This window comes from Neodiprion pinetum, chromosome 5, assembly GCF_021155775.2.
Source record: "Neodiprion pinetum isolate iyNeoPine1 chromosome 5, iyNeoPine1.2, whole genome shotgun sequence".
NCBI lineage: Eukaryota > Metazoa > Arthropoda > Insecta > Hymenoptera > Diprionidae > Neodiprion > Neodiprion pinetum.
In genome coordinates, this window is record NC_060236.1 from 5,081,913 (window position 1) to 5,092,980 (window position 11,068).

The following is an 11,068-nucleotide window of genomic DNA, read 5'->3' on the forward strand; positions in this document are numbered from 1 at the left end:
GCTAGTGCTCTGTGAGTAAAGAACACAGTCGTTATTTTGCATTAAAGAACAATTACGAAATTTCTGAATACCAACATAAGATTCCGTATGAATAAACATGGTAATTTTGAAAGATACAGAGAAGTTAGATAATATTCACCATAAATCGTTGGAGCTTATAGATTATATTAAGCGAATAATAAGCGTCTTTTACATATATTGAGAAGGTTTTCGAAATCTTCTGAACAACCAGTTAACGCAGAGCAGCGCGGCTGCCGTTGAGCAAACCGCCAGGGCGATATAAATCCACATCATCGAGTCCAAGGTAGAATCAATCAAAGCTCGGTTCACCGTTTCACGATCTGAAGCCACTGCAGAGTGGTCAGTCTTTGGATGACTGGAGTAGATCGGTCTGCGAAAGTGAAGGGTTGTTCTTGGATTCTACTTTAATTAAGTTGTAACGCTTAAGTATATGCAACGTGCAAAGCACAAGTTCTGCGATATTACGATTTTAGAAATACCACGTTTCTCGCCGAGTAGCTTCCGCAGTTAACTTACATCATCTGCATCTCCGAAGATAAGGGAGTGGCATCGTTTGTTCCATTTAAATCACCGGTTCTGAAGAAGTACGAAGGCCGCCTATAGCACAGCCATCTTGCTAGGTCTTGTCTTTTCACTTTTCGAAGAGTCCGCGATACTTGGGAGCAATCTCTTTGACCCCTGGAACTAGGATCTCGCCAGTAATTGAGCAGCATTGTTTCACAGGGTGTTATTTGGGCAGACCTTTCATGAATGTTTGATTCTTTCTAATGAGAACATTTTTTTGTAATCAAATATGCAGTATGCTAGGTTAAAAGCTGATACATAAAGAAACCCTAATAGTTGTTCACGTGGGGAGTACCTCAGCCGAAACTTCTCTTCTACGTCTTCTGTTGTAACCGTGGTGCAGCAAGTAGAGCAAACTGAAGCACTCACTTGGCTGCAAAGTGCTGGCAATGAACGATATTTCCTCCTCTGTCACAGCTCTTCCTTGAACGAAATAGACTTATGTTTTAAGATAATACCAAGTGAGTGTTAGTAGACCTCATGTAGACCACGCGATTCGAACTCACTTTTCATATTTCTTAAGCATAATTGATCGTGTTTCTCATCAGCCTCCACTTCGGCCCCCAGTACCATGAACTTGGAGTCAATAGTGCAAGTAGTATTCGACCACGAGAGGTTTGACATCAACAGGCAGACGAGGAATCCAAGCACAAGCCAGAATCGCATGGCGTGAAGGACATGAAATCTTCTGAAAACTTGGCCCCCTCAGTTGAGAACATCAATATTTGAGAATCCATTACATGGGGCTGCAGGGTTGTATTATCACATGCATCTCAGAATATTATCGCAAGACATTTGACTTAACTGTTCCACCTGAACTGTGGCGTAAAGTTCCTAGTCACTTGTTGGAATACGTTCAAATTTTTCGGAGCCTCGAGTGGGATGTGAGAGTCTGGTATACCTCCATGATAGTGTGGAGACTATCTACGATTCTGTTTTAATCCCAATTGTTCGGACCAGATTATTAACTGAGCCAGAGAACAGGAAATTTCATTCGTCATTTCTGTCCTGGAAGTCCGACGGCCGTTTTGTTGCATTTCCTGAGTTTCTAGGGGTCCGATTAGCTTAACAGGTGACGTACGAGCCGTATCTGAGACGAAGAGTTTTGTGCACAGAAGATAGATGAGGCTGACCCCTTTGTATTTTTGGCGAAAATTTTCGCGATTTTCAAAAGTGCTGGAATAAATTCTTTCTGGCACTATTCCGACGTAATTTTGCGAGAGAAATCGATTGGGCGCAGTTCCAATAGGCTGCGATCAACAGATCAAAAGTTACAGCCAAAAAACGAGAACCTGAGTTTTCGCCATTTTTCAGCAGCTTCTTCTTCCTTCGTAATTACTTTCCTGTTGGTCCCACGCTCTTTTCGCCGTGTTTTCTGGGTTCCTGGGGGTCCAATTGGTCGGGAAAGAGTCATACAAATCAATTCCAAGACGAAAAATTTTTCGGTCAAAAAAAAAGGAAGGTTTAACCCCTTTGTATTTTTGGCGAAAATTTTCGCGATTTTCAAAAGTGCTGGAATAAATTCTTTCTGGCACTATTCCGACGTCATTTTGCGAGAGAAATCGATTGAGCGCAGTTCCAATAGGCTGCGATCAACAGATCAAAAGTTACAGCCAAAAAACGAGAACCTGAGTTTTCGCCATTTTTCAGCAGCTTCTTCTTCCTTCGTAATTACTTTCCTGTTGGTCCCACGCTCTTTTCGCCGTGTTTTCTGGGTTCCTGGGGGTCCAATTGGTCGGGAAAGAGTCATACAAATCAATTCCAAGACGAAAAATTTTTCGGTCAAAAAAAAAGGAAGGTTAACCCCTTTGTATTTTTGGCGAAAATTTTTGCGATTTTTAAAAGTGCTGGAATAAATTCTTTCTGGCGCTATTCCGACGTAATTTTGCGAGAGAAATCGATTGAGCGCAGTTCCAATAGGCTGCGATCAACAGATCAAAAGTTACAGCCGACAAACGAGAACCTGAGTTTTCGCCATTTTTCAGCAGCTTCTTTTTCCTTCGTAATTACTTTCCTGTTGGTCCCACGCTCTTTTCGCCGTGTTTTCTGAGTTCCTGGGGGTCCAATTGGTCGGGAGAGGGTCATACAAATGAATTCTGAGACGAAAAATTTTTCCGTCAAAAAAAAAGGAAGGTTAACCCCTTTGTATTTTTGGCGAAAATTTTCGCGATTTTTAAAAGTGCTGGAATAAATTCTTTCTGGCGCTATTCCGACGTAATTTTGCGAGAGAAATCGATTGGGCGCAGTTCCAATAGGCTGCGATCAACAGATCAAAAGTTACAGCCAAAAAACGAGAACCTGAGTTTTCGCCATTTTTCAGCAGCTGCTTTTTCCTTCGTAATTACTTTGCTGTTGGTCCCACGCTCTTTTCGCCGTGTTTTCTGAGTTCCTGGGGGTCCAATTGGTCGGGAGAGGGTCATACAAATGAATTCTGAGACGAAAAATTTTTCAGTCAAAAAAAAAGGAAGGTTAACCCCTTTGTATTTTTGGCAAAAATTTTCGCGATTTTTAAAAGTGCTGGAATAAATTCTGTCTGGCACTATTCCGACGTAATTTTGCGAGAGAAATCGATTGAGCGCAGTTCCAATAGGCTGCGATCAACAGATCAAAAGTTACAGCCAAAAAACGAGAACCTGAGTTTTCGCCATTTTTCAGCAGCTTCTTTTTCCTTCGTAATTACTTTCCTGTTGGTCCCACGCTCTTTTCGCCGTGTTTTCTGAGTTCCTGGGGGTCCAATTGGTCGGGAAAGGGTCATACAAATCAATTCTAAGACGAAAGATTTTTCGGTCAAAAAAAAAGGAAGGTTAACCCCTTTGTATTTTTGGCGAAAATTTTCGCGATTTTCAAAAGTGCTGGAATAAATTCTTTCTGGCGCTATTCCGACGTAATTTTGCGAGAGAAATCGATTGGGCGCAGTTCCAATAGGCTGCGATCAACAGATCAAAAGTTACAGCCAAAAAACGAGAACCTGAGTTTTCGCCATTTTTCAGCAGCTGCTTTTTCCTTCGTAATTACTTTGCTGTTGGTCCCACGCTCTTTTCGCCGTGTTTTCTGAGTTCCTGGGGGTCCAATTGGTCGGGAGAGGGTCATACAAATGAATTCTGAGACGAAAAATTTTTCGGTCAAAAAAAAAGGAAGGTTAACCCCTTTGTATTTTTGGCGAAAATTTTTGCGATTCTAAAAAGTGCTGAAATAAATTCTTTCTGGCACTATTCCGACGTAATTTTGCGAGAAAAATCGATTGGGCGCTGTTCCAATAGGCTGCGATCAACAGATCAAAAGTTACAGCCGACAAACGAGAACCTGAGTTTTCGCCATTTTTCAGCAGCTTCTTTTTCCTTCGTAATTACTTTCCTGTTGGTCCCACGCTCTTTTCGCCGTGTTTTCTGAGTTCCTGGGGGTCCAATTGGTCGGGAGAGGGTCATACAAATGAATTCTGAGACGAAAAATTTTTCCGTCAAAAAAAAAGGAAGGTTAACCCCTTTGTATTTTTGGCGAAAATTTTCGCGATTTTTAAAAGTGCTGGAATAAATTCTTTCTGGCGCTATTCCGACGTAATTTTGCGAGAGAAATCGATTGGGCGCAGTTCCAATAGGCTGCGATCAACAGATCAAAAGTTACAGCCAAAAAACGAGAACCTGAGTTTTCGCCATTTTTCAGCAGCTGCTTTTTCCTTCGTAATTACTTTGCTGTTGGTCCCACGCTCTTTTCGCCGTGTTTTCTGAGTTCCTGGGGGTCCAATTGGTCGGGAGAGGGTCATACAAATGAATTCTGAGACGAAAAATTTTTCAGTCAAAAAAAAAGGAAGGTTAACCCCTTTGTATTTTTGGCAAAAATTTTCGCGATTTTTAAAAGTGCTGGAATAAATTCTGTCTGGCACTATTCCGACGTAATTTTGCGAGAGAAATCGATTGAGCGCAGTTCCAATAGGCTGCGATCAACAGATCAAAAGTTACAGCCAAAAAACGAGAACCTGAGTTTTCGCCATTTTTCAGCAGCTGCTTTTTCCTTCGTAATTACTTTCCTGTTGGTCCCACGCTCTTTTCGCCGTGTTTTCTGAGTTCCCGGGGGTCCAATTGGTCGGGAAAGAGTCATACAAATGAATTCCAGGACGAAAAATTTTTCGGTCAAAAAAAAAGGAAGGTCAACCCCTTTGTATTTTTGGCGAAAATTTTCGCGATTTTCAAAAGTGCTGGAATAAATTCTTTCTGGCACTATTCCGACGTCATTTTGCGAGAGAAATCGATTGAGCGCAGTTCCAATAGGCTGCGATCAACAGATCAAAAGTTACAGCCAAAAAACGAGAACCTGAGTTCTCGCCATTTTTCAGCAGCTGCTTTTTCCTTCGTAATTACTTTGCTGTTGGTCCCACGCTCTTTTCGCCGTGTTTTCTGAGTTCCTGGGGGTCCAATTGGTCGGGAGAGGGTCATACAAATGAATTCTGAGACGAAAAATTTTTCGGTCAAAAAAAAAGGAAGGTTAACCCCTTTGTATTTTTGGCGAAAATTTTTGCGATTCTAAAAAGTGCTGAAATAAATTCTTTCTGGCACTATTCCGACGTAATTTTGCGAGAAAAATCGATTGGGCGCAGTTCCAATAGGCTGCGATCAACAGATCAAAAGTTACAGCCGACAAACGAGAACCTGAGTTTTCGCCATTTTTCAGCAGCTTCTTTTTCCTTCGTAATTACTTTCCTGTTGGTCCCACGCTCTTTTCGCCGTGTTTTCTGAGTTCCTGGGGGTCCAATTGGTCGGGAGAGGGTCATACAAATGAATTCTGAGACGAAAAATTTTTCCGTCAAAAAAAAAGGAAGGTTAACCCCTTTGTATTTTTGGCGAAAATTTTCGCGATTTTTAAAAGTGCTGGAATAAATTCTTTCTGGCGCTATTCCGACGTAATTTTGCGAGAGAAATCGATTGGGCGCAGTTCCAATAGGCTGCGATCAACAGATCAAAAGTTACAGCCAAAAAACGAGAACCTGAGTTTTCGCCATTTTTCAGCAGCTGCTTTTTCCTTCGTAATTACTTTGCTGTTGGTCCCACGCTCTTTTCGCCGTGTTTTCTGAGTTCCTGGGGGTCCAATTGGTCGGGAGAGGGTCATACAAATGAATTCTGAGACGAAAAATTTTTCAGTCAAAAAAAAAGGAAGGTTAACCCCTTTGTATTTTTGGCAAAAATTTTCGCGATTTTTAAAAGTGCTGGAATAAATTCTGTCTGGCACTATTCCGACGTAATTTTGCGAGAGAAATCGATTGAGCGCAGTTCCAATAGGCTGCGATCAACAGATCAAAAGTTACAGCCAAAAAACGAGAACCTGAGTTTTCGCCATTTTTCAGCAGCTGCTTTTTCCTTCGTAATTACTTTCCTGTTGGTCCCACGCTCTTTTCGCCGTGTTTTCTGAGTTCCCGGGGGTCCAATTGGTCGGGAAAGAGTCATACAAATGAATTCCAGGACGAAAAATTTTTCGGTCAAAAAAAAAGGAAGGTCAACCCCTTTGTATTTTTGGCGAAAATTTTCGCGATTTTCAAAAGTGCTGGAATAAATTCTTTCTGGCACTATTCCGACGTCATTTTGCGAGAGAAATCGATTGAGCGCAGTTCCAATAGGCTGCGATCAACAGATCAAAAGTTACAGCCAAAAAACGAGAACCTGAGTTCTCGCCATTTTTCAGCAGCTGCTTTTTCCTTCGTAATTACTTTCCTGTTGGTCCCACGCTCTTTTCGCCGTGTTTTCTGAGTTCCTGGGGGTCCAATTGGTCGGGAGAGGGTCATACAAATGGATTCTAAGACGGAAAATTTTTCCGTCAAAAAAAAAGGAAGGTTAACCCCTTTGTATTTTTGGCGAAAATTTTCGCGATTTTTAAAAGTGCTGGAATAAATTCTTTCTGGCGCTATTCCGACGTAATTTTGCGAGAGAAATCGATTGGGCGCAGTTCCAATAGGCTGCGATCAACAGATCAAAAGTTACAGCCAAAAAACGAGAACCTGAGTTTTCGCCATTTTTCAGCAGCTTCTTTTTCCTTCGTAATTACTTTCCTGTTGGTCCCACGCTCTTTTCGCCGTGTTTTCTGAGTTCCTGGGAGTCCAATTGGTCGGGAAAGGGTCATACAAATCAATTCTAAGACGAAAGATTTTTCGGTCAAAAAAAAAGGAAGGTTAACCCCTTTGTATTTTTGGCGAAAATTTTCGCGATTTTCAAAAGTGCTGGAATAAATTCTTTCTGGCACTATTCCGACGTAATTTTGCGAGAGAAATCGATTGAGCGCAGTTCCAATAGGCTGCGATCAACAGATCAAAAGTTACAGCCAAAAAACGAGAACCTGAGTTTTCGCCATTTTTCAGCAGCTTCTTTTTCCTTCGTAATTACTTTCCTGTTGGTCCCACGCTCTTTTCGCCGTGTTTTCTGAGTTCCTGGGAGTCCAATTGGTCGGGAAAGGGTCATACAAATCAATTCTAAGACGAAAGATTTTTCGGTCAAAAAAAAAGGAAGGTTAACCCCTTTGTATTTTTGGCGAAAATTTTCGCGATTTTCAAAAGTGCTGGAATAAATTCTTTCTGGCACTATTCCGACGTAATTTTGCGAGAGAAATCGATTGAGCGCAGTTCCAATAGGCTGCGATCAACAGATCAAAAGTTACAGCCAAAAAACGAGAACCTGAGTTTTCGCCATTTTTCAGCAGCTGCTTTTTCCTTCGTAATTACTTTGCTGTTGGTCCCACGCTCTTTTCGCCGTGTTTTCTGAGTTCCTGGGGGTCCAATTGGTCGGGAAAGAGTCATACAAATCAATTCCAAGACGAAAAATTTTTCGGTCAAAAAAAAAGGAAGGTTAACCCCTTTGTATTTTTGGCGAAAATTTTTGCGATTCTAAAAAGTGCTGGAATAAATTCTTTCTGGCACTATTCCGACGTAATTTTGCGAGAGAAATCGATTGGGCGCAGTTCCAATAGGCTGCGATCAACAGATCAAAAGTTACAGCCGAAAAACGAGAACCTGAGTTTTCGCCATTTTTCAGCAGCTGCTTTTTCCTTCGTCATTACTTTCCTGTTGGTCCCACGCTCTTTTCGCCGTGTTTTCTGAGTTCCTGGGGGTCCAATTGGTCGGGAAAGAGTCATACAAATGAATTCCAGGACGAAAAATTTTTCGGTTAAAAAAAAAGGAAGGTTAACCCCTTTGTATTTTTGGCGAAAATTTTCGCGATTTTCAAAAGTGCTGGAATAAATTCTTTCTGGCACTATTCCGACGTAATTTTGCGAGAGAAATCGATTGAGCGCAGTTCCAATAGGCTGCGATCAACAGATCAAAAGTTACAGCCAAAAAACGAGAACCTGAGTTTTCGCCATTTTTCAGCAGCTGCTTTTTCCTTCGTAATTACTTTCCTGTTGGTCCCACGCTCTTTTCGCCGTGTTTTCTGAGTTCCTGGGGGTCCAATTGGTCGGGAGAGGGTCATACAAATGAATTCTGAGACGAAAAATTTTTCCGTCAAAAAAAAAGGAAGGTTAACCCCTTTGTATTTTTGGCGAAAATTTTCGCGATTTTCAAAAGTGCTGGAATAAATTCTTTCTGGCACTATTCAACTTTTCAGCAGCTTCTTTTTCCTTCGTAATTACTTTCCTGTTGGTCCCACGCTCTTTTCGCCGTGTTTTCTGAGTTCCTGGGAGTCCAATTGGTCGGGAAAGGGTCATACAAATCAATTCTAAGACGAAAGATTTTTCGGTCAAAAAAAAAGGAAGGTTAACCCCTTTGTATTTTTGGCGAAAATTTTTGCGATTCTAAAAAGTGCTGGAATAAATTCTTTCTGGCACTATTCCGACGTAATTTTGCGAGAGAAATCGATTGGGCGCAGTTCCAATAGGCTGCGATCAACAGATCAAAAGTTACAGCCAAAAAACGAGAACCTGAGTTTTCGCCATTTTTCAGCAGCTGCTTTTTCCTTCGTCATTACTTTCCTGTTGGTCCCACGCTCTTTTCGCCGTGTTTTCTGAGTTCCTGGGGGTCCAATTGGTCGGGAAAGAGTCATACAAATGAATTCTGAGACGAAAAATTTTTCGGTCAAAAAAAAAGGAAGGTTAACCCCTTTGTATTTTTGGCAAAAATTTTCGCGATTTTTAAAAGTGCTGGAATAAATTCTGTCTGGCACTATTCCGACGTAATTTTGCGAGAGAAATCGATTGAGCGCAGTTCCAATAGGCTGCGATCAACAGATCAAAAGTTACAGCCAAAAAACGAGAACCTGAGTTTTCGCCATTTTTCAGCAGCTTCTTTTTCCTTCGTAATTACTTTCCTGTTGGTCCCACGCTCTTTTTGCCGTGTTTTCTGAGTTCCTGGGGGTCCAATTGGTCGGGAAAGGGTCATACAAATCAATTCTAAGACGAAAGATTTTTCGGTCAAAAAAAAAGGAAGGTTAACCCCTTTGTATTTTTGGCGAAAATTTTCGCGATTTTCAAAAGTGCTGGAATAAATTCTTTCTGGCACTATTCCGACGTAATTTTGCGAGAGAAATCGATTGGGCGCAGTTCCAATAGGCTGCGATCAACAGATCAAAAGTTACAGCCAAAAAACGAGAACCTGAGTTTTCGCCATTTTTCAGCAGCTGCTTTTTCCTTCGTCATTACTTTCCTGTCGGTCCCACGCTCTTTTCGCCGTGTTTTCTGAGTTCCTGGGGGTCCAATTGGTCGGGAAAGAGTCATACAAATGAATTCTGAGACGAAAAATTTTTCGGTCAAAAAAAAAGGAAGGTTAACCCCTTTGTATTTTTGGCGAAAATTTTTGCGATCCTAAAAAGTGCTGGAATAAATTCTTTCTGGCACTATTCCGACGTAATTTTGCGAGAGAAATCGATTGAGCGCAGTTCCAATAGGCTGCGATCAACAGATCAAAAGTTACAGCCAAAAAACGAGAACCTGAGTTTTCGCCATTTTTCAGCAGCTGCTTTTTCCTTCGTAATTACTTTCCTATTGGTCCCACGCTCTTTTCGCCGTGTTTTCTGAGTTCCTGGGGGTCCAATTGGTCGGGAAAGGGTCATACAAATCAATTCTAAGACGAAAGATTTTTCGGTCAAAAAAAAAGGAAGGTTAACCCCTTTGTATTTTTGGCGAAAATTTTCGCGATTTTCAAAAGTGCTGGAATAAATTCTTTCTGGCACTATACCGACGTAATTTTGCGAGAGAAATCGATTGGGCGCAGTTCCAATAGGCTGCGATCAACAGATCAAAAGTTACAGCCAAAAAACGAGAACCTGAGTTTTCGCCATTTTTCAGCAGCTTCTTCTTCCTTCGTAATTACTTTCCTGTTGGTCCCACGCTCTTTTCGCCGTGTTTTCTGGGTTCCTGGGGGTCCAATTGGTCGGGAAAGAGTCATACAAATCAATTCCAAGACGAAAAATTTTTCGGTCAAAAAAAAAGGAAGGTTAACCCCTTTGTATTTTTGGCGAAAATTTTTGCGATTCTAAAAAGTGCTGAAATAAATTCTTTCTGGCACTATTCCGACGTAATTTTGCGAGAAAAATCGATTGGGCGCAGTTCCAATAGGCTGCGATCAACAGATCAAAAGTTACAGCCAAAAAACGAGAACCTGAGTTTTCGCCATTTTTCAGCAGCTGCTTTTTCCTTCGTAATTACTTTGCTGTTGGTCCCACGCTCTTTTCGCCGTGTTTTCTGAGTTCCTGGGGGTCCAATTGGTCGGGAAAGGGTCATACAAATCAATTCTAAGACGAAAGATTTTTCGGTCAAAAAAAAAGGAAGGTTTACCCCTTTGTATTTTTGGCGAAAATTTTCGCGATTTCAAAAAGTGCTGGAATAAATTCTTTCTGGCACTATTCCGACGTAATTTTGCGAGAGAAATCGATTGGGCGCAGTTCCAATAGGCTGCGATCAACAGATCAAAAGTTACAGCCAAAAAACGAGAACCCGAGTTTTCGCCATTTTTCAGCAGCTTCTTTTTCCTTCGTAATTACTTTCCTGTTGGTCCCACGCTCTTTTCGCCGTGTTTTCTGGGTTCCTGGGGGTCCAATTGGTCGGGAAAGGGTCATACAAATCAATTCTAAGACGAAAGATTTTTCGGTCAAAAAAAAAGGAAGGTTTACCCCTTTGTATTTTTGGCGAAAATTTTCGCGATTTCAAAAAGTGCTGGAATAAATTCTTTCTGGCACTATTCCGACGTAATTTTGCGAGAGAAATCGATTGGGCGCAGTTCCAATAGGCTGCGATCAACAGATCAAAAGTTACAGCCAAAAAACGAGAACCCGAGTTTTCGCCATTTTTCAGCAGCTTCTTTTTCCTTCGTAATTACTTTCCTGTTGGTCTCACGCTCTTTTCGCCGTGTTTTCTGGGTTCCTGGGGGTCCAATTGGTCGGGAAAGAGTCATACAAATGAATTCCAAGACGAAAAATTTTTCGGTCAAAAAAAAAGGAAGGTTAACCCCTTTGTATTTTTGGCGAAAATTTTCGCGATTTTCAAAAGTGCTGGAATAAATTCTTTCTGGCACTAT